Below are 25,344 nucleotides of genomic sequence, written 5' to 3'. Positions count from 1 at the left end.
GGGACTGTAACTTCCCTGTACAAGGTTTTGACCAAGCTGATTCCAATTGGTACACTTTTGATTTTGATATGACGCCATTTTCGAGGGCTGTGGCTTTTTTTCGAAATCAACATGAATTTCTTTTCACAATAAACTTTTGCTTTTAAGACGAACCAAAATAATATTTAACATTCCTGGATCAGTGTCAGGTGGAAGTTTTTTTTCACTAGGCAGTTTTTTTAAAACATTTTTTTAACTTTTGTTTAAAATGGGCTGTGGTTCGTTCTTTGCTGGGTTGCAACTACTGCTCCAGCCATAATATCTTGCCTGGACATAATTTAAAAAAAATGAGTCTACAAAATGGCGGAAAAAACAACAGCGGATACAGATACTACGCACATAGCACAGGTCATACCAATGGACCCGATACCGATACGCACGATATTGATACGCCCGATACCACATACAGCCCTTCCCCAGGGACTATGGAGAGCCATATCATAATCAAAACCATATATATTGGACCTTTGAACTATGTTAAACAAAATGGCTATCTCAAAATTTGTATAGGACAAGTTGGGGGGAGGAGGCCTGTAGAGAGGGTGGGCTATTTGCCCTTCAATCTTTTTGGTCACTTAAAAATGACACTTACAAATTTAATTCCCTTTCGAATGAGCTATTACACACCTCTCTATGATGCTCTGGCCACCCCCTAGCCCTTCTAGAAAAAAAAGAATGAAAAAAAAAGGAAGACAAATCAGTGCTACCCATGCAAAAGTCATTTTCCTTGGTGTTCAAGGTGGGGGACTGTAATTATCCTTCCGAAGGTTTTAGGCCATGCTGATTCCAATGGTGCACTTTTTATTTCGATTTGACGCCATTTTCAAGGGGTTTCAGGCTCTTTTTTTAAATCACTATAAATTTCTTTTCGCAATAAACTTTTACTTCTAAGATTAACCGAAACAATAGTTACCATCTCTGATTCAGTGTTAGATGGAAATTTTTTCTCACTAAACAGTTTTTTTTAAACACGGTTTTCAACTTTTGATCACTATGGGATGTGGTTCGCTCTTTACTAGGTTGCAGCTGCAGCTGCAACCATGATGGCTATCTCGGAATTCGGTACTGTCCCGTTATATGGGCCTTTGTAAGAAACCAGTCACGAAAAACCCGTTTTTGACGGGTTAATTCAAGACGCCGCTAAAAGAGCAATGGGATGCAAAGCGTGGTTTTCATTGCGTATACGCTATTTAAACTGTTGTTTTTTGGGGTTCAGGGGGGAGGAAGGTACCTAGGTTCGGTTTCGTATTTTATATATGCTATGCTTTACCCCCCCCCCCCTAATGTGCAAAAATATATCCCAAATTTGTTTATAAACTATTATATATTCATCCTATTTTATTTCATTAGCATTAACCAAACTTGACTTTTTAGAAAGGTGCATATAATAGGAAAGTACCCAAAAGTCTTATCGGATGCATTTTCGGATAAAAAGGGCGTGGGAGGGGGCTGGTTATCCTCCGATCACTTTTGACTCTTAAAAAGGGCACTAGAACTCTCGATTTCCAAACGAATGAGCCCCTTCCGAAGTTTAGGCGACGACCCCTTCCATATGAAGTGCCTCTGGGAAAAAATATAAAACATTGGAGTCGTATGGCCTTTACTACAGGCAACGCCATAGAGTTACCTCTGATTAGCCTAGCTTCACTTCTCGAGTGTATTCTGGATTGTACGGGAGTACTAATATTTTTTTTTTGTCTGAAGCCAACTCTAGCAAGAGAATGATCTGAATCACCCTTTAACTGGATTTGAATTCTAATTGCGCACAACTGTCCCCATTCTAAAAAATCTTGTTTTGTTTAAATATACAAGGAAGGACACACGGTAAGCGGGTTTCACTGAGCGCGTATTCAAGTGTCTCTATTTATTATGCCTACACAGAAGTCCCATGGAAACAAGCTTAATTTTGTTTGGCAGAGTTTACAAGTCAACAACTTAATGCTGGAAATTCTAGAGAATTTAGACTCAAGTCCAGGTTAATATACAAGTGAGAACATAAGGGATTTAGATATATCTTTTAAGGTAGGCCTAGTTTGTCGAGTATCCATTATTTTAATGCTGGTAGGCTAGTGTAAATGACCCAGGGAGCCATCATAAATTTATTGGGGAAAGTACTGGCTAGTAGAGCGTACCCTAGAAAGCCTATTTACATGAAAAACGTCATTTTCTGAATATAACATGCTATATTTTGTGTGTGATTTTTCTTATAGTCAGATAGAAAAAAAAGAAAAAACATCACTCGATTTCCCATTCAGTGCTGAATCCCAATATAATTAGCCTATCAGCTCCGTCGTAATTGCGTCTTAGCCTCTACCTCCTCCCCCCTCGGGGGGCTGGGTAAAACTTTACTGATTTTGATGGGCAGCATTTTGGGTAAATTTTCTGATTATCCTAACTCATTAATGAAATAGCTGAGAAATAGACCCTTAGTCGGATATCAAAAGGTCGTATCTCCTTAATTTTAAATGTTCAGAAGAGCAAAAAAAACCTCGCAACTGTTTTATTCCCCCTCCGATAACCATAAAACAAAAACGGGTTAATATATATCGATTTCACATACCAAATTGTTTTTGTTTTACGGTTATCGGAGGGGAAATGAAAAGGTGGCGAGGTTGTTTTCTTGCTCTTCTGGAAATTTACAATTATGGAGATACGACCTTTTGATACCCGACTGACGAGACATACCTTTAGAATCTGTGTTTCCTCCTGAATCTAAGCATAACATTCATTGCGTCGGAACTGAACTTATCCCCCCCCCCGCCCCCCTACTCCGAATTGTATAAAGGCCATGCAATGAATTTTGGGTACTTATTTAGTAGCCGGGGAACACGCAAGAAGAACCCCATATAGAATCTCAAAGATGCTATCGAAAAACAGGTTTCCGCTGCCTAGTGAGGTATTGCTCACTCTGTGAAAATGTTTAAACGGGTTAAAAGGACAAAAAAAGTTACCTAGGTTTGGTTACGTATTTAATATATGGTATGGTTTTCCCCCCCCCCCCCCTAATGTGCAAATATATAGCCCAAATTTGTTTATAAACTATTATATTTTTATCCTGTTTTGTTTTACTTCATCAGCATTAACCAAACTTCACTTCTCGCGTGTTTCCCATATTTTAGAACAGCACCAGGGGAAATCAAGGGAAATGAGTGGGCTCTTGCTTCCTCCCAGCCGACTGCCACCTTGGAGCGAAAATAAATACCAGCACAACCTGGTGATGCATTGTCGGTACCTAAAGAGGCAGGTTCCCCTAAGCAAGAAACCAGATTTAGGATCTCCCTCCCCCTCTGAAAGTAATTTCGGTACTTTCCCATTATATGGGCCTTTCTAAAAAGTCAAGTTTGGTTAATGCTAATGAAATAAAATAAAATAGGATGAATATATAATAGTTTAGAAACAAATTTGAACTATATATTTGCACATTAGGGGGATGGTGGTGGGGGGGCAAAGCAGTGCATATATGAAGCACGTAACCTAACCTGGGTACATCCCCCCCCTAAGCTACAAAAAACAAAAGTTTAAATATCCTATACGCAGTAAAAACCAGGCGATCATTGTATGATTCTATACCGGTTAGCACACCAAAAACAAGTTTTTCATAGCTGGTTTACATATAAATGTCCATATAATGTGAAAGTACCGTAATTTCTTACTACACCAACGTGCTAATGCATAATAGCTCGCGTGTTTGAATATCAAAACTAATCTTGGTATATGCCTAGTTAATTACCTATACGGTAGAGAAGGAAACATGCTAAGAAAACAATTCTCACTTCATAATATGAATAATAATTGTAGCTAACACATTTTGCATGCAGCCCCACTATACTATACCCCCCACCTGATGTGCAAATATATAGCAAATTATATAATTGTAATGCATTCTGCCGTTCTGCCACCCGTCACTTGGTTTTATTCGCAGTTGATTCAATTTACAGGCACAAGGGTTGAAACAAGAGCCACATTGGTTGAATAGATGGGAAATATATAACTTGGGCTATATATGTGCACATTAAGGGGGCGGGAGTGGGGGTGCTGGGGATAAAGTAATGTGAGGCTGCTTGCGGAATGTGTTAGCTACAATTATTTTGCATATTATGAAGTAAGAATTGTTTTCTTAACATGTTTCCTTCTCTGTAGGTAATTAATTAGGCATATACCCAAATGTTATTAGTTTAGAAAAGCGTTCATAAATTAAATCAATTAAAATCATTAAAATCAATTGATTGAAGATGAGTTCCCTGCCTTCTAGTAAAACATTCAATGGTGGCCACTTGTTGGGCTATCAGTTTAAAAAAAGTATGCCAAAAATAAGGTTCGCAATCTGTAGAACGCTCCTAGCCATCTCAAGTTTCAGTCATTTTAGCCCTAGACAGCCATTTTTCGTGAACCACTGAACAACTTTTTTCGTGCATTTTACTATTTGAGATATGATTGATCATTAGGGTACCAAAAAAAAAACTGCTCTGTGTACAAACCGTTTTCAGTAAAGCGAAAATCACGCTCTGGCCCTTAGAAAGTATGGAGGCAGTAGCCCTACTCTTGTTTGTGGTAATTTCTCACTGTTTTTAGTTAAATTTGCTATTACTTGTAATTTCTGTTCATTTTAGGATTCATCTATAGCAGTATTTGTCATATTAATATTTCATGACAATGCTCGTATTAATTTCTGTTTGTTTTGGGTTTCATAATTCATTTACGTTCGTTTATGGTTTGGTTATTATAGGACTTGTTTTGCTTTTTTATGAATAACTTTTTTTTGGAAAACATTTTTTAGAACTTAATCGTTAATAAGAACTAACTCTCTGAAAATAAGTATCATTAAAAACAAAAATTTTGGAAGAATATTCTTAATAAGCAAGAAGATCTTAGTGTGCCAATACCAGGGCCGTATCCAGGATTTTTGTTCGAGGGTGGGGGGTGCCAAGAACTTTAAAAAACAGATGGCAATGTATTTTTATGCATTTTCATTACGCTTTTACGAGTCTGACAAACATTTTTTTTTGGGGGGGAGGGGGTTTCAAAACCTTAACCCCTCCCCTAAATACGGTCTTGGGTACTATTAACAGACTATAGGCTAAAACCAAAAATTAAATGAAACTATGGTATTTGTGTATCATCCAGAGCACATTCAAGAAGGGGGGTTAGGTTAATCATAATGAAATATACCAAAATATGATGAAAATATGATACTTCAGTAACGAAATTATGGAAATTACAACAAAGAATTATGGAGAGAGACCACCCAGAACATGTTCTATCAAATACCTAACCTAAACATCTCTATATATTAAATATTTAATTAAAATATACCTGCATCGTAGTTTTTTCACGAAATAATAAGCTAACTGTAACCAAACGTGAGAGAAAAACAGGTTTTATTCAGACGAAACAAAACAAACTTCTTGAACGTGTTCTGGATAATACACAAGTACCGAAAAGATTGTCCTGGCTCTTATAATCATTACCTTAAACGTGATTTAGATAGATGGATACATAGATAGATTTATTTTCCATATAATTACATAACAATCTACAAATCCCCACAAAAACCTCCATGGCCTGTAGGAGGGGGATTATGAAAAGATCAAATAAACATTAAACATTTAAGCGCTTAAGATTTAAACAATACAAACTTAACATTAATATTTAAAGATATAAACATAAGCATTTGAACTTTTAACATGTAAAGCATTTGCTTCATAAAACGGAAAAAAAAACAAAAAAAAAACAACGAGAGTTCACTAAATAAGCTTTATCAAACTAAAGTGAATCACAACATCTAAAAAAAACAAAAAAAACAAAACAAAAAAAAAAAAAATAAAAACAATTAAATGAAAAAAAAAATATTGGCAGCAGGCAAAAGTAAAGAAAATTAATCACATGAAAACAAATATTTTTTTACTAGTCTTTTGAAGGTACCAAACGACTGGCATTCTCGAGCCGAATCGGGAAGGGTGTTCCATGTCAAATGGAACACCCTTGGATTCTTCAACAATCTTCACCACTGCTTCTTATGATCAGTGAGTTAATTTAAGAACGGAATGTCGATCTTTAGACACTCGAATTATCAGATTGAAGCACGATGGTCATTTTTTTGGATTTTCATAGCCCAAATGACGAAAATCATTAGCCTAAATTAATGCATTTGGCCTAATTTTACGAGTAGCCCTGTTTTCTTTGGCTAAATTTCGTAGAATTTTAAATCCAAATCACGCTAAATGTTTTTTATCAATATCGTTATTAACTAAATCGATTTTTTTCAAGCCCTATTGGCAAAAACTATCCGAACCTAGCAGCAATATAGCGATAGCAATGAATATTTAGTACCAGACATCTCAGATGAAGTAGTTACTTCGATTGATGAGAAGCATGAAATAAGCACTGATCCAAATACCTCTTTAAAGACTAATAGTCATAAAGACTAAAATATTTTTACTTTTATAACTTTAAAAAATCAAACAATATTAAGATTTTGATTACTAAATATCAGTAAATGTATATTAAACTGACAATGCACATTCATTTGTATTTTTTTTTAGTAAAGTGCAAATTATGTTCTGACCTTGGGAAGGCATGGGGATCTTGAGCCCAACTTATGTTAATTTCTGCTCGTTTTGAGTTTGACTCGGTTATTTATTTTAATTTCTTTTCGTTTTGGGTTTCATTTATTTATCGATGCTGATTTGTGGTAGTTTCACGCTTGGTAGATTATTTGATTTAATTTTTGCTCATTTTTTGTTTAATGGAGTTCTTTACTTTTCTTTGAAAAACTTATTTTGTGGAAAAAGTTTTTTAATTAATTTCTGTTCGTTTCATATTGACATAGTCTTTTCAGAGAAAAAGAAAATAATACTTTAAATCTTTTCGTTTTTTTAAGAATTTATAGTTTGGCCTGCTATTTGTAAGCAGGAGAAACATTTTCAGCATTTTTTAACAACACACACCCTTTTAAAAATCTGGACACAAATAGTAGTGTTTAATTTAGTTTCATACCTCCTCTAGTTGACCTGAAATGGAAAACTTTATACCATTCGCAAATTATCTACATTCGCAAAAAAAATCTATTTACTTTCTTTGATAGCTTGGATACACTTACGCTATTTTGATTTGGTTAAATTTTAAGAGCAGAAGCAGCCCCAAAAGTTTGAACATAATACCCTCAGTCGTTCTTGGGATAATGCTGAGAGGCTTTTTTGGGAATTAGCATTAACACAGTACAAGATTATAAGTTATGCCCTGGGGGCAAATAAGGTTTTTATAGAAAGCGTTGTCGTAGAAACTTCAAAATGGGCTCATTCAATTGGGAATTGAGAGGAGAGGAATTGATTAAGTAGCAGCTTTTATTTACTTACTCGTTGGTCATCCATATGCGATCAAACGAAAGCTTGTTCACCCCTGAGTGGGATAGGAACAGGCTATAAAAAAAAATAAATAAACAAAAAAAAAAAAAAAAAAATTGGACTCCAGGGAAGGGGGTGAAGTATGAAGCTTCTAATAGAATGGGGTTGAAAAGAAGTGTGCGAAGCTCTATATGCCTCATGTGGCTTATTGCTGCAATGAGTTGTTAGCACTGGCGTTGCTTCAATTGACATAATGTTTTAAGCGTACATCGCTGTTTACCACGGTTCTGGGACGGTTACGAGTAGCATTTGTCACCCGTATTTGCCCTAGATTAGTCAACTCTATGGAGATAGATACTCGTTTCCCTAAATAGAGACAATTGTTTTTGAGCCGTCGTTAGGCGTATCTTTGTCTGTAGAAAGTTTGGCAAATATTTTCTCTTTGTTAATAAAACTTTAATTTCAAAATTCTACGAGTGCTTAGCATAGATCCCCTAATTTCCCCAAAAGTATATTGAATTATCCAAAATCTTCAGAAAGTTAACGCATTAAAAGACGAGCGCTAACACAGAATACAAATCATTAATTTTTGTTAATCATACTTATCGGAGATATTCCAAAAACTTTTCTTTTGGGGAAATTAGGAGAAATCCCGTGAAATTCAGGGATAGTAGAAGCCCCTGTTCACTACTAACTAGTTAGGTAATTCTTATCTAAGAATTTTCAAATCACCTGTTTGTACAATGTATCAGTATTTTCTGAATATACATTTAGTATGCTAGCTGCTAGGTGCAAGCAGGGTTGCCACCCCTAGTGATTTATCACTATTTCTAGTGATTTTTTATATTACCTAAACAACAAAATCACTACATTTATGAATAAATCACTAGATTATTGAAGAAAATCCCTAAATCAGAAAATCACTAAAATCTAGTGATTTTTTTTTATCCAGTGGCAACCCTGGGTGCAAGACATGTTGGGTAGCTGTCTCCACTGCTTCCTAAATGATGAGCTTTCATGTATTATGTCAGATGCTATTATAAGGGTTTATGTTCCTTCCTATGTTATTCTAAGTGTTTATGTTCCTTCCTATGCTATTCTAAGGATTTATGTTCCTTCCAATGCTATTTGGGGACACTGTGTTCCTTCCAATGCTATTTGGGGACACTATGTTCCTTCCAATGCTATTTGGGGACACTATGTTCCTTCCAATGCTATTTGGGGACACTATATTCCTTCGTATGCTATTCTATGGGACCTCTACATGTGATTAAACACGTTTTGAAACTACATGCTATTTGCTTGTCTTATGTTCCCTTGGTACCTTTCCAAACAAAGTGATAAAAAAAAGAAAAAAAATATGTCTAGCAACTTCGTTCATCGTGATAGTGTATAAGGTTTGAAACCTACGCCTGGTTTATGTTCCTTCCTATGCTATGCTTCCCATGCTATTTGGGGACACTACGTTCCTTCCAATGCTATTTGGGGACACTATGTTCCTTCCAATGCTATTTGGGGACACTATGATCCTTCCTATGCTATTCTAAGGGTTTATGTTCCTTCCTATGCTATTCTAAGGGTTTATGTTTCTTCCTATGCTATTCTAAGTGTTTATGTTCCTTCCTATACTATTCTAAGGGTTTATGTTCCTTCCTATGCTATTCTAAGGGCTTATGTTCCTTCCTATGCTATTCTAAGGATTTATGTTCCTTCCAATGCTATTTGGGGACACTATGTTCCTTCCAATGCTATTTGGGGACATTATGTTCCTTCCAATGCTATTTGGGGACACTAAGTTCCTTCCAATGCTATTTGGGGACACTATGTTCTTTCCTATGTTATTCTATGGGACCTCTACACGTGATTAAACACGTTTTGAAACTACATGCTATTTGCTTGCCTTATGTTCCCTTGGTACCTTTCCAAACAAAGTGATAAAAAAAAAGAAAAAAAACATATCTAGCAACTTCGTTCATCGTGATAGTCTATAAGGTTTGAAACCTACGCCTGAGGCAATGCAGTTTGACGTGCACATTACAAAAAGCGACCAAACCTATAAAGTGGTCAAACACGTTTTGAGAGTATAGACGAGATTCTATAACACAATCAGACTGGTTTTTTGCTATTGATATCAATTTCACAAGAATATACACTACAGTTTCACGTGGACATTTTAAAAAGCTGGCAAATCTATAAAGTGGTCAAACACGTTTTGAGAGTATAGTCGAGATTCTATAACACAACCAGACCGGTTTTTGAGGCAACACCTATTTTTTAGGGCCAATCAGAGACATCGGAGGTTGCTCCATATACGATAACTTGATTGGTAATTGGATTCAAATAAAAGGAGTGATTTTCATTCGTCCTTGAGATTTTGTATATAATGCTCATGCGTTACGATAAAATTTTCATAATGTTCTAACATACCATGGACAACACATTTGATATTATTGACTTTGAAGCTATGGCTACATCGATCTATAATGTGAGTTCAGTTTAGTAAATTTTCTTAATTTATTTCCAAATAAAATTATTTTACATAGTCATCCCTTCAGTAAATTAAAATTCAGGGGCATATCCCCACCCCCTCCCCCAACAATACAAAATCTACAATATGATGATTATAGTCGATAGAAAACGAAAAATACGCGCTTTTTTCCATTATGTAAACCCCATCTTCCCTCCGTCCCTCTGTTTACGAGTTTAATTCATTCTTTCTTTTTTTTGTTGTAGTTGTTTTCGTTTTTTTGTTTGACTTGATAGGAATTCTGAAATCAGTTGGTAGTTGAAATTTCTTGATGACTAAAGATTTTTGTTTTTCTTCCACAAGGCTTAATACTTTAAGGATCTTAGCTTTTGACGGATAACATTAAACCTAAGGAAATTTATGTATTTGGAATCAGCGTATAAAGCTAATAATTTTTTTCTATTTATTATTATTAAAACCCCATTTTTAGAGTTATGGTTACTTTCGGGCCGAGTTGCCTTTTACTTTCACTTTGTTTCCCAAAAACTGTTTAAAATTGGGTTTTTTTTTTGTTCTAGTTGTTTTTGATTTTTGATTGTTCGACTTGATAGGAATTCTGAAACCAGTTGGTAGTTAAAATTTCTTTATAACGAAAGATTTTTGTTTTTCTTCTAAGAACCATAATATTCCCAGGGTTTTAGATTTTGACAGATAACATTAAACCTAAAGAAATTTATGAATTTGGAATCAGTATACAAAGCCAGTCATTTTCATGCATCTATAATTATTCAAATTCCGTTTTTAGAGATATGGTTACTTTCGGGGCGAGTTGTACTTTTTTCCCTTTGTTTTCCAAAAAGTGTTTTAAATTAGGGTTTTTTTGTTGTAGTTGTTTTCGTTTTTGCTTTTTTGTGTAACTTTATAGAAATTCTGAAATCAGTTGGTAGTTGAAATTTCTTTATGACTAAATATTTTTGTTTGTCTTATAAAAGGCTTAATATTATCAGGGTCTTAGCTTTTGACGGATAACGTTATACCTAAGGAAATTTTTGTATTTGGAATCAGCGTGTAAAGCTAATCATTTTTTTTCTATCTATTATACTTAAAACCCCATTTTTAGAGTTATGGTTACTTTCGGGCCGAGTTGCACTTTACTTTCACTTTGTTTCCCAAAAACTGTTTAAAATTGTTTTTTTTTTTAGGTGTTCCTGTTTTTTTTTGTTCGACTTGATAGAAATTCTGAAACCAGTTGGTAGTTGAAATTTCTTGATGACTAAAGATTTTTGTTTTTCTTCTAAAAAGCATAATATTCTCAAGGTTTTAGCTTTTGACAGATAACATTAAAGCTAAGGAAATTTATCTATTTGGAATCAGTATACAAAGCCAATCATTTTCATGTATCTATAATTATTAAAATTCTGTTTTTAGAGTTATGGTTACTATCGGGCCGAGTTACACTTTACTTTCACTTTGTTTACCAAAAACTGTTTAAAATTAGGGTTTCTTTTTCTTGTAGGTGTTTTTGTTTTTTGTTTTTTTGTTCGACTTGATAGGAATTCTGAAACCAGATGGTAGTTGAAATTTCTTGATGACTAAAGATTTTTGTTTTTCTTCTAAAAGGCTTAAAATTCTCAGGGTCTTAGCTTTTGACGGATAACATTGAACCTAAGGAATTTTATGTATTTGGAATCAGTATACCAAGCCAATCATTTTCATGTATCTATAATTATTAAAATTCCGTTTTTAGAGTTGTGGTTACTTTCGGGGCGAGTTGCACTTTACTTTCGCTTTGTTTCCCAAAAACTATTTAAAATTGGGAATTTTTGTTGTTGTAGTTGTTTTTTTTTTTTTTTTTTTAGACTTGATAGAAATTCTGAAACCAGTTGGTAGTTGAAATTTCTTGATGACTAAAGATTTTTGTTTTTATTCTAAAAAGCATAATATTCTCAAGGTTTTAGATTTTGACAGATAACATTAAAGCCAAGGAAATTTATGTATTTGGAATCAGTATACAAAGCCAATCATTTTCATGTATCTATAAAATTCCTTTTTTAGAGTTATGGTTACTTTCGGGGCGAGTTGCACTTTACTTTCACTTTGTTTCCCAAAAACTGTTTAAAATTAGGTTTTTTTTTGTTGTAGTTGTTTTCTTTTTTTGTTTGTTCGACTTGATAGGAATTCTTAAACCATTTGGTAGTTGAAATTTCTTGATGACTAAATTTTTTTGTTTATCTTCTAAAAGGCTTAATATTCTCAGGGTCTTAGTTTGTGAAAGATAACATTAAACCTAAGGAAATTAATACATTTGGAATCAGCGCACAAAGCCAGTCATTTTTTTGTATCTTTTATTATTAAAATCCCGTTTTTAGAGTTATGGTTGCTTTCGGGTCGAGTTGCACTTTACTTTCACTTTGTTTCCCAAAAACTGTTTAAAATTGGGATTTTTTTGTTGTTGTAGTTGTTTTTGTTTTTTGATTGTTCGACTTGATAGAAATTCTGAAACCAGTTGGTAGTTGAATTCACCTCTTGGAGACACAATACAGAAATTTAATTCAGGAAATTATAAAAAAAATTGAACAAATTCTTTATTAACATTCATTATCGATTGAAGTCACTTCCTAGACAGACAATACAACAATTTCACAAAATCTAAGTATAAGAGTGATTAAATTCTGTATCAACATCCATTTCTCGGATACATAGGAAAAAGTTGAAAAAACCTGAATACCAGAAAGAATAAATTCATTTTCAAAGTTTTTATCGGATACATCAGATAACAGTCATAAAATCCAAGTTCTATTCATTATGGCTTCATGTGTTGTTACGTTGAATTTAGGTTAGACCAGTTGTTCTTTCTATAGTAGACTAGCGTATATTTTTAGAGTAGAAAAAAAAATTCTGGGTAGTCTGAAGTTGATTGTGAGAGTGTTAGGACTCTAAAAAATGGATAGATTGTAGAAAGAGCGAATCATGGGGAATCTAGTGTTTATGGAAAAACGTTTGCTTCTAGATGATGATTTTCTAGAGCTGTCTATTCAAAGGAAGATATTTTCTCAGGGAATGCTTGTCGATATTGACCGTAAACTCTAATTTTTTTACGTGCGCGCGCACGTAACCTCGTCTAAATTAACCTTAAAAAGTGAAATAAAGCTCTGTCGACTTTACATGTCTCTCTCACTATGTATGCGCCGTCGCGGTGTACACTCCATGTCTTTCTCGGTTAAAGTTTTATAGTTTAGTTTTTACAGAAGTGGCTTCTTTTCCCATCCAAAGCTAGCCTTTTGCTATCTGAAGATTTAAATTTGAACCAGAGATATACATTTTCTATAATTTTTGTACAAAAAACTAGATGTTACGGTCAAAAAAGCTTTATATTTCAGTTTTTTTTTATAGAAATGGCTTATTTTCGTTCCAAAGTTGGGCTCTTTTCTAACCAAAGATTCACATTTGACCTAGAGAAATTGATTTTAAATAAATTCTTACAAATACTATTGTTTACGGCCTGAAAAGCTTTATAATTCATTTTTTAAGAACATGGTTTTTTTTTGTTCCAAACCTGGACTTTTTTCTAGTCAAAAACTCGAGTTTCGCCTGTAAAAATCTAATGTATATAATTTTCTTACAAAAAACTATAGTTTGTGATCAAAAAGCCTAATAGTTCAGTTTTTTACGGAAAGTGTTGGTTTCCCTTCCAAAGCTGAGCTTTTTTCTAACCAAAGATTCACATTTAACCCAGAGAAATGTATTTTCTATAATTTTCTTACAAAAAGTTAGAGTTTACAGTAAAAAAAGCTTTATAGTTCTTTTTTATGGTAATGGCTTATTTTCGTTGCAAAGCTGGGCTTTTTTCTAACCAAAGATTCACATTTGACCCAGAGAAATGTATTTTCTATAATTTTCTTACCGAAAATTAGAGTTTATGGTAATAAAGCTTTATAGCTCAGTTTTTTAAGGAAATGAAATGTTTTCCTTCCAAAGCTGAGCTTTTTTCTAACCAAAGATTCAAATTTCACCCAGAGAAAAGTATTTTCTATAATTTTCTTGCAAAAACTAGTGTTTATGGTCAAAGAGCTTTATAGTTCATTTTTATGGAAATGGCCTATTTTCGTTCCGTAGCTGGGCTTTTTTCTAACCAAAGATTCAAATTTGACCTAGAGAAATGCATTTTCTATAATTTTCTTCCAAAAAATTAGAGTTTACGGTCAATATCGACAAGTATTCCCTGAGAAAATATCTTCCTTTGAATAGACAGCTCTAGAAAATCATCATCTAGAATCAAACGTTTTTCTATAAACACTAGATCCCCCATGATTCGCTCTTTCTCAAATCTATCCATTTTTTAGAGTCCTAACACTCTCACAATCAACTTCAGACTAACCAGAATTTTTTTTTCTACTCTAAAAATATACGCTAGTCTACTATAGAAAGAAAAACCGGTCTAACCTAAATTCAACGTAACAACACATGAAGCCAAAATGAATATAACTTGGATTTTATGACTGTTATCTTATGTATCCGATCAAAACTTTGAAAATGAATTTATTCTTTCTGGTACTTAGATTTTGTCAACTTTTTCCTATTTATCCGAGAAATGGATGTTGATATAGAATTTAATCACTTTTATGCTTAGATTTTGTGAAATTGCTGTATTGCCTGTCCAGGATGCGACTTCAATCGATAATGAATGTTAATAAAGAATTTGTTCAATTTTTTTTTATAAAATCCTGAATTAAATTTCTGTATTGTGTCTCCAAGAGGTGAATTCAACTGTCAACTGTTTTCAGAATTTCTATCAAGTCGAACAAAAAAAAAACAAAACAACTACAACAACAAAAATTCCCAATTTTAAAAAGTTTTCGGGAATAAAGTGAAAGCAAAGTGCAACTCGGTCTGAAAGTAACCATAACTCAAAAATGGGATTTTAACAATAATAGATACAAAAAAAATGATTGGCTTTGTACACTGATTCTATTTATGTTAAGATCATAATATTTAATGCTATTCGTCAAAAGCTTATAGCCTGATAGAACTAAATCTCTTAGAAGAAAAACAAAAATCTTCTGTCATCAAGAAATTTCTACTAGAAACTGATTTCTAAATTCCTGTCAAGACAAACAAACAAAAACGAGAACAACTACAAAAAAAACCCTAATTTAAAATAATTTCAGGAAAATAAAGTGAAAGTAAAGTGCAAATCGCCCTAAAAGTAACAACAGCTCTTAAAATGTAATTTTAATGATTTTAAATACTTGGAAATGATCGGCATTGTATACTGATTCTGAATACAGAAAATTCTTTAGGTTTAATCCTATCCGTGAAATGCTAAGACCCTGAGAATATTATGCTTTTTAGAACAAAAACAAAAATCTTTAGTCATCAAGAACATTCAACTACCAACTGGTTTCAGAATTACTATCATGTCGAACAAACAAAAAACAAAAACAACTACAACAAAAAAAATTCCCAATTTTAAACAGTTTTTGGGAACAAAGTGAAAGTAAAATGCAATTCGGCCCGAAAGTAACCATAACTCTAAAAATGGGGTTTTAATAATAATAGCTACAAAAAAAATGATTAGCTTTGTACACTGATTCCAAATACATTAAGTTCCAAAAGTTTAATGTTATTTGTCAAAAGCTTATACCCTGAAAATATTATGCCTCTTAGAAGCCAGACAAAAATATTCTTTTATCAAGAAATGTCAACTACCAAATGATTTCAGAATTTTTGTCTAGTCGAACAAACAAAAAACAAGAACAACTACAACAAAAAAACCAAATTTAAACCGTTTGGGAAAGAAAGTTAAAGTAAAGTGCAACCCGGCCCAAAAGTAACCATAACTCTAAAAACGGAATTTTAATAATTTTAGATACATGAAAATGATTGGCTTTGTATACTGATTACAAATACATAAATTTCCTTAGCTTTAATGTTATCTGTGAAAAGTTAAAACCTTGAAAATATTATGCTTTTTAGAAGAAAAACAAAAATCTTTAGTCAACAAGAAATTTCAACTACAAACTGGTTTCAGAATTTCTATCAAGTCGAACAAACAAAAAACAAAAATAACTACAACAAAAAAAAATCCCAATTTCAAACAGTTTTTGGGAAACAAAGTGAAATTAAAGTGCAACTCGACCCGAAAGTAACCATAACTCTAAAAATGGGGTTTTAATAATAATAATAGATACAAAAAAAATGATTAGCTTTATGCGCTGATTCCAAATACATAAATTTCCTTAGGTTTAATATTATCCGTCAAAAGCTAAGACCCTGAGAATATTAAACCTTTTAGAAGAAAAACAAAATCTTTAGTCATCAAGAAATTTCAACTACCAACTGGTTTCAGAATTTCTATAAAGTCGAACAAAAAAGCAAAAACGAAAACAACTACAACAAAAAAACCCTAATTTTAAACAGTTTTTGGGAAACAAAGTGAAAGGAAAGTGCAACTCGGCCCGAAAGTAACCATAACTCTAAAAACGGAATATTAGTAATCAAAAATACATGAAAATGATTGGCTTTTTATACCGCTCTCATATACATAAATTTTCTTAGGTTTAATGTTATCTCTCAAAAGCTGAAACCCTGAGAATATTATGCTTCTTATAAGAAAAAGAAAAATCTTTAGTCATCAAGAAATTTCAACTACCAATTGGTTTCAGAATTTCTATCAAGTCGAACAATCAAAGAACAAAAACAACTACAAGACAAAAATTCCCAATTTTAAACAGTTTTCGGGAAACAAAGTGAAAGTAAAGTGCAACTCGGTCCGAAAATAACCATAACTCTAAAAACGGGATTTTAATAATAATAGGTAAAAAAAAAATGATTAGCTTTATACGCTGATTCCAAATACATAAAGTTCCTTAGGTTTAATGTTATCCGTCAAAATTTAAGACCCTGAGAATATTAAGCCTTGTATAATACAAACAAAAATATTTAGTCATCAAGAAATTTCAACTACCAACTGGTTTCAGAATTCCTATCAAGTCGAACAAACAAAAACGAAAACAACTACAAACAAAAAAAGAATGAATTAAACTCGTAAACAGAGTGGGGGGAGGGAAGATGGGGTTTACATAATGGAAAAAAGAGCGTATTTTACGTTTTCTATCGACTATAATCATCATATTGTAGAGTTTGTATTGTTGGGTGGAGGGGGTGGGGATATGCCCTGAATTTGAATTTACTGGAGGGATGACTATGTAAAATGATTTTATTTGGAAATAAATTAAGAAAATTTACTAAACTGAACTCACACTATAGGTCGATGTAGCCATAGCTTCAAAGTCAATAATATCAAGTGTGTTATCCATGATGTGTTAAATCATTATGAAAATTTAATCGTAAGGCATGAGCATTATATACAAAATCTCAAGGACGAATAAAAATCACTCCTTTTATTTGAATCCGATCACCAATCAAGTTATCATATATGGAGCAACCTCCGCTGTCTCTGATTGGCGCAGAAAAAATAGGTGTTGTCTCAAAAACCAGTCTGGTTGTGTTATAGAATCTCGACTATACTCTCAAAACGTGTTTGACCATTTTATAGGTTTGCCAGCTTTTTAAAATGCCCACGTGAAACTGTACTGCATATTCTTGTGAAATTGATATCAATAGCAAGAAACCAGTCTGATTGTCATATACAATCTCGTCTTTAGTTTCAAAACGTGTTTGACCCCTTTATAGGTATAAAAGGATTGGTCGCTTTTTGCAATGTGCATGTGAAACTGAAGTGCCTCAGGCGTATGTTTCAAACCTTATACACTATCACGATGAACGAAGTGGCTAGACATGTTTTTTTTTCTTTTTTTATCCCTTTGTTTGGAAAGGTACCAAGGGAACATAAGGCAAGCAAATAGCATGTAGTTTCAAAACGTGTTTAATCACGTGTAGAGGTCCCATAGAATAACATAGGAAAGAACATAGTGTCCCCAAATAGCATTGGAAGGAACATAGTGTCCCCAAATAGTATAGGAAGGAACATAATGTCCCAACATAGCATTGGAAGGAACATAGTGTCCCCAAATAGCATGGGAAGGAACATAAATCCTTAGAATAGCATAGGAAGGAACACAATCCCTTAGAATAGCATTGAAAGGAACGTAAACCCTTAGAATAGTATTGGAAGGAATATATACCCTTAGAATAGCAGTGGAAGGATTATAACCAATTATAATATTATAGGAAGTAACATAAGCACTTATAATAGCATAGGAAGGATCATAGTGTCCCCGAATAGAATTGGAAGGAACATAGTGTCCCCTAATAATATTAGAAGGAACATAGTGCCACTAAATAGTATGGGAAGGAACATAAGTCCTTAGAATAGCATAGGAAGGAACATAAACCCTTAGAATAGCATAGGAAGGAATATAAACCAAGCAAATCTATAAGTACATGCTCTGGAAAGGTGTCAAGGAACGTAAACCAAGCAAATAGAACAGGAAGGAACAAAAACCGAGCAAATCCATAAGTACATGCTCTGGAAAGGTGCCAAGGAACGTAAACCAAGCAAATAGCACAGGAATCACCGTTAAACCTTCTTCATGATATTAAACCAATAAGGAAGAAAAGAGTAGTGGCTATACGTCCCCCCAAATTCAATATATGCATTCTACTTGCGACTTGCATCATGCCCTAGCTTGAGGTTGTTCTCTAGTTGCATATATATGCATAATTCTAATGCAAGATTATCTCTGGACTTTATACTTTATTCGGAATAGCTGATATCTCATTGTACATCCCGCATAGACACTTTGGTCTCTATTTTCAACCATTTCCCAATACTCTCCTCATTTGATCATGATTTGCTCCATGATGAGATCATGATGATCATGTTCGTGATGATGAGACCCCAACCAGTGTTGAAGAATTTTATTATTAAAACGTAGTAGAATAAGATAGATCAATCCTTTTACAATTTCCTATTTAATGACACTGACATTTTGACTGTTACAGTCTAGTTCAGATTATCCTGAAGATCAACAGCAGCTCCGGCTTAACATTAATCCCTATGGGATAACACATGGCTTGCGTTGCGCAGAAATATGTGGGTCTGTTTTTTCTGTCAAATAAAAAAAAACAAGTTTTTTTTTTAAAATGAAAGTAAGGAGCAACATTTAAATTTAAAAGGAACAGAAATAAGTCCGTATACGAAAGAAGCTGTCCCCTCCTCAACGCCTCACTCTTTACTTTAAGGTTTAACTCTTTGTCACAACCCTACTTTTTAAAACATTAAAAAGTTTAGCGTAGAGAGTGATGCGTTGAGGAGGGGACAGCCCCTTTCATATAAGGAATAATTTCTTTTCGTTTTAAGTTTTAATGCCGTTCCTTACTTTCAGTTAAAAAAACTTGTATTTTAAATATAATTTTTGGACGTTTTTCAACTAATTCAGGTTCGAATTTGGCTCACCATACGTGAAAAATTAAAAGAAAATTTGCATATTAATTTTAGCAGATTTATTCCGTACATGAAAGGTTAGATAAGATAGATATTTATTTCAAAAAATGACTATCCCAAGCCCCGAAGGGCCGAATTCGCATTTCGGGGTCGTATAATAATAATAATAAAAAAATAGCACAACAGCTAAAAAACTGGCTAAACAATGCCAAAATTAACAGTATCAGAAAGGCAAAGCCATTCATTAGTCTCAAAAAAAGTAAAAAAAAAAGTGTCGAATGCAAGAAAGTTAAAAAGCAAAAACTAAAACAAAACCAAAAAAAAATTGAGATAAAAATAGTTTTAAAAAGGTTTAAAAGAGACTATATAAACAAGGGGGAGAGAACGGAAGAACCAAACGGACACAAGCATGGGTATCACCAGTGCCAAAAAAAAAAAGAAAACTAGTGGTTTATTCGATCAGTAATGAAGGGGACAAAGGTTTTTTCATACTGTTAGGGGACAAACAGTATGTGGCAGGCGGTGTCTGGATGGGGAATGTCTTTTGGGGAAAATGTTTTCCGTGCAAGGGTTTATTATTGCATTTTTTTGCAAAACGGAGGCACAGCGTTCCTCTTATGTGCTCAAGAGTTTCCAGCTTAGCCTTTTTTAGAAGGAGTGAATATGGTACCAAAGTTTCTTTAAAAATTATTCTTAGGGCTCTTTTTGACTAGATTCAATTTTATCTGATTCATCCTGGAGATGCCAGGATGCCAAACTGGACAAGCATATTCAGGTGCGGGCGGACAAAGGAAGTATAGATCCTTAAAGAATGGGATGGGGGGATGTTAAATTTATTCAAGAGCTTAAGGAGAGACATGGACGCATTAGCTCTATGGACAATATCTTTCACGTGGATATCAGTAGAGATGACCCTATAACTCCGATCAGCACACCATATTTGGGCATAGAGTCCCTAGGGAGAACACGTGGTTAATCAAAGCGATTGAGGAATTGGAACACCTGTGCTGTCAGTCATTAATCAAATTGTTTCCGGGCAAAGTTTAATAATGTCTGACAGGTACTGTTCCAGGAATAGATCCAAGCCATTAGTGTCTTTGACTCGGAAACAATTCTACTGGTCGAACTCCAAAAGACATTAATAACCAAACGCCATGGAAACAATTCTCCAAGAAACATCTTAGCGATGAATAGATTTAGTGCGGGAATCAGGTTTCTTAGTAATTTGAAATGTGACAGCGCAGAGATGCCGAAAAACAAAAGGAACACGCTGAAATTACGTTTAGGGATTATTTGGGCGAAAGCGTTTTAGACATTTTATGGAATTATTTCGGCAAAACAGTTAGATACATTTTAAAAGATGATTTTAGAAGATGTTTTAGAAGAGGATTTGAGGGTATAACTCTGTGGTCGTTATAATACACAAGTTGTATTTTAACAGTGTCGTGAGGTCCCATACCCCAACCCCAAAGGCCCCCGGTCCCCCTAATGCCCCTCGAGCCCCCAAAGACCACCGGTACCCCTTCCCCCCATTTAAAAAAATAATTTTGAATTTTTTAACATGGTATTTTTTAAACTTTTTGACGTATCTTAAAATGACATGAAATATGCTTACGGCTCTACCAACCGTCCTCTGTGCTTGTTCATAGGCACGAAACAGCTTTCCCATTGGTACTCTATGGCAAGTTATCGAGACTACGTAGTTTAATGCGTGCATTAAATCAGTATCTTTTACGCAGTGGAAGGATAAACACAAAATTCATATCTGTAAAAAGTGAAGATGAATTATTCGACGAAAGTATGTGCACATGATAAAATCATCGTCGTGTTGAATGCTGACAAGGAGAAATACCTGAACTATGAAACGAGTGCAAGTGGTAACACTATTGGAAATGTATGCATGCGTTGTCATGACAGCGAGAAGTTAGATTCCTTTGGAGTACCCAAGAATTTTCATCATGCAAACGGTGGATATGCGAGAGTAACATTACCAGAGAAAGTAGTACTCAAAGAGAATGCCAACGTAAAAATAATAGTTGATGAAGAGGGACAACTTCTAGCCAATGGTTCTGGTAGCATGTTAGCCGGTGATAGATCTTATCGATACCTTTCTGGTGTTAGCATTCGAATGAAAGCAAAGGGAAAAAGAAGGCATGCATACAGCTGCACCAACATCATAAATCATATCTTGTCAGTGTGTCAAAACTGCTATCTATGTAAAAATAATGTGACAATAGACAGTGAAATCGTAGGCAGAATAAAAAGGACACTATCAGACAATATCATCAATGAATATAAAGATGAATTGACGGAAAGTGAAGCGCAAGTGTACTAATAATGTATAATAATGTATTTAACGTATTTTTACATTAATATTCTACATGTCATTATTTCATTAAAAATATCTTATGAATTATTTTGTTAAGTGTTCATTATTTTTTAGGGTATGCTAGAACGTCAAACGTTCAGAATATCTATTAAAAGGGTCAGAGATGTAAGAAAAAGAATTTTTAGAGATAAAGATACTACTAGCAGGCTCAATTTTACATAGAAGATAGAAAAGTTCATGATCTCTTCTGAATTTTACCAAAGAACAGAATTCAGTTCCAATTTCTCCAGAGAAAACAAAAATCTTCCACTTCAGTTCTTTATTTCACAAAGACATAAAGAAATTTAAAGTTCAATTCTAAATTTTTTGGTGGAAGATAGAAAAAGTAATACCATACTTATGAATGTTTTCACGGAAGATAAAAAGTTCTAGTCCAATTTAAAATTTTCTCAACGAAGTGAAGAAAAGTTCAAGTTCTCTACTGAGTTTTACCAAAGAACACAATTCAATTCTAATTTCTTCAGAGAAAATAAAAATCTTCCACTTAAGTTCTTTATTTCACAAAGACATAAAGAAATTTAAAGTTCAATTTTAAATTTTTCGGTGGAAGATAGAAAAAGTAATGCCATACTTGTGAATATTTTCCTGGAAGATAAAAAGTTCTAGTTCAATTTAAAATTTTCTCAACGAAGTGAAGAAAAGTTCAAGTTCTCTTCTGAATTTTACCAAAGAACACAATTCAATTCTAATTTCTCCAGAGAAAACAAAAATCATCCACTTCAGTTCTTTATTTCAGAAAGCCATAAAGAAATTTAAAGTTCAATTCTAAATTTTTCGGTGGAAGATAGAAAAAGTAATACCGTACTTGTTAATATTTTCACGGAAGATAAAAAGTTCTAGTTCAATTTAAAATTTTATCAATGAAGTGAAGAAAAGTTCAAGTTCTCTACTGAATTTTACCAAAGAACACAATTCAATTCGAATTTCTCCAGAGAAAACAAAATCTTCCACTTCACTTCTTTATTTCACAATGACATAAAAAATTTAAAGTTCAATTCTAAATTTTTCGGTGGGAGATAGAAAAAGTAATGCCATACTTGTGAATATTTTCCTGGAAGATAAAAAGTTCTAGTTCAATTTAAAATTTTCTCAACGAAGAGAAGAAAAGTTCAAGTTCTCTTCTGAATTTTACCAAAGAACACAATTCAATTCTAATTTCTCCAGAGAAAACAAAAATCTTCCACTTCAGTTATTTATTTCACAAAGACATAAAGAAATTTAAAGTTCAATTCTAAATTTTTCGGTGGAAGATAGAAAAAGTAATACCGTACTTGTGAATATTTTCATGGAAGATAAAAAGTTCTAGTTCAATTTAAAATTTTCTCAACGAAGTGAAGAAAAATTCATTTTCTCTTCAGAACTTTACCAAAGAATACAATTCAATTCTAATTTCTCCAGAGAAAATAAAAATCCTCGACTTAAGTTCTTTATTTCACAAAGACATAAAGAAATTTAAAGTTCAATTCTAAATTTTTCGGTGTGAAATACAAAAATTAATACCAAACTTGTGAATATTTTCCTGGATGGTAAAAAGTTCTAGTTCAATTTAAAATTTTCTCAACGAAGTGAATAAAAGTTCAAGTTCTCTTCTGAATTTTTACCAAAGATCACACTTAATTTCTAATTTCTCCAGAGAAAATAAAAATTTTCCACTTCAGTTCTTTATTTCACAAAGACATAAAGAAATTTAAAGTTCAATTCTAATTTTTCGGTGGAAGATAGAAAAAGTAATACCATACTTGTGAATATTTTCAAGGAAGATAAAAAGTTCTAGTTCAATTTAAAATTTTCTCAACGAAGTGAAGAATATTTAAAGTTCTCTTCCGAATTTTACCAAAGAAAACAATTCAATTCCAATTTCTCCAGAGAAAATAAAAGTCTTCCACTTAAGTTCTTTATTTCACAAAGACATAAAGCAATTTAAAGTTCAATTCTAATTTTTCGGTGGAAGATAGAAAAAGTAATACCATACTTGTGAATATTTTCACGGAAGATACTTGTGAATATTTTCACGGAAAATAAAAAGTTCTAGTTCAATTTAAAATTTACTCAACGAAGTGAAGAAAAGTTCAAGTTCTCTACTGAATTTTACCAAAGAACACATTCAATTCTAATTTCTCCAGAGAAAATAAAAATCTTCCACTTAAGTTCTTTATTTCACAAAGACATACAGAAATTTAAAGTTCAATTCTAAATTTTTCGGTGGAAGATAGAAAAAGTAATACCATACTTGTGAATATTTTCACGGAAGATAAAAAGTTCTAATTCAATTTAAAATTTTCTCAACGAAGTCAAGGAAAGTTCAAGTTCTCTTCTGAATTTTCTCAATGAAGAAGAAATTAGTTATTGATCATTTCTATTTTTCCAAATAATATAAAAATTTTCCACTTTAGTTCAGATCTGTCTCGAAGAGATGAAAAATTTAAAATACTGTTCCAAATTTTTCACAGAAGATAAAAAAGTTCAAGCTCTCTTCTAAATTTTACCAAAGAACACAATTCAATTCTAATTTCTCCAGAGAAAACAAAAACCTTCCACTTCAGTTCTTTATTTAACAAAGCCATAAAGAAATTTAAAGTTCAATTCTAAATTTTTCGGTGGAAGATAGAAAAAATAATACCATACTTGTGAATATTTTCACGGAAGATAAAAAGTTCTAGTTCAATTTTAAATTTTCTCAACGAAGTGAAGAAAAGTTCAAGTTCTCTTCGGAATTTTACCAAAGAACACAATTCAATTCTAATTTCTCCAGAGAAAACAAAAATTTTCCACTTCAGTTCTTTATTTCACAAAGACATAAAGAAATTTAAAGTTCAATTCTAAATTTTTCGGTGGAAGATGGAAAAAGTAATACCATACTTGTGAATATTTTCACGGAAGATAAAAAGTTCTAGTTCAATGTAAAATTTTCTCAACGAAGTGAAGAAATGTTCGAGTTCTCTACTGAATTTTACCAAAGAACACATTCAATTCTAATTTCTCCAGATAAAATAAAAATCTTCCACTTAAATTCTTTATTTCAAAAAGACATAAAGAAATCTAAAGTTCAATTCTAAATTTTTAAATGTAAGAAACAAAAAGTAATACCATACTTGTGAATATTTTCACGGAAGATAAAAAGTTGTAGTTCAATTTTAAATTTTCTCAACGAAGTCAAGGAAAGTTCAAGTTCTCTTCTGAATTTTCTCAATGAAAAAGAAATTAGTCATTGATCATTTCTATTTTTCCAAATAATATAAAAATTTTCCACTTTAGTTCAGATCTGTCTCGAAGAGATGAAAAATTTAAAATACTGTTCCTAATATTTCACAGAAGATAACAAAAAGTTCAAGTTCTCTTCGGAATTTTACCAAAGAACACAATTCAATTCTAATTTCTTCAGAGAAAACAAAATTTAACCACTTCAGTTCTTTATTTCACAAAGACATAAAGAAATTTAGAGTTCAATTCTAAATTTTTCGGTGGAAGATAGAAAAAGTAATACCATACTTGTGAATATTTTCACGGAAGATAAAAAGTTATAGATCAATTTTAAATTTTCTCAACTAAGTGAAGAAAAGTTCAAGTTCTCTACTGAATTTTATCAAAGAACACAACTCAATTCTAATTTATCCAGAGAAAATAAAATTCTTACACTTAAGTTCTTTATTTTACAAATACAAAGAAATTTAAAGTTCAATTCTAATTTTTCGTTGGA

The 25,344-nt window shown here is 32.9% G+C and overlaps 2 protein-coding genes across 4 annotated transcripts in view; both read left to right on the top strand.

The window, feature by feature from the left end:
• LOC148945476 (cardioacceleratory peptide receptor-like) overlaps nt 1-25,344 on the top strand; it is a 593,562-nt gene that overhangs the window by 410,866 nt on the left and 157,352 nt on the right. The gene's annotated exons all lie outside the window — the stretch shown is intronic.
• The window catches only part of LOC148945477 (proton-coupled zinc antiporter SLC30A1-like), a 62,273-nt gene continuing 38,807 nt past the window's right edge, over nt 1,879-25,344 (top strand). Inside the window, exon 1 of the mRNA XM_089099444.1 lies at nt 1,879-2,026. The gene's annotated coding sequence lies outside the window, so the exon portion shown is untranslated. The remainder of the gene's footprint in view (nt 2,027-25,344) is intronic.

This window comes from Artemia sp. Qi Xiang Cuo, chromosome 13, assembly GCF_049724085.1.
Source record: "Artemia sp. Qi Xiang Cuo chromosome 13, ASM4972408v1, whole genome shotgun sequence".
Taxonomy (NCBI): domain Eukaryota; kingdom Metazoa; phylum Arthropoda; class Branchiopoda; order Anostraca; family Artemiidae; genus Artemia; species Artemia sp. Qi Xiang Cuo.
This window is presented reverse-complemented; position numbering and strand designations above follow the sequence as displayed.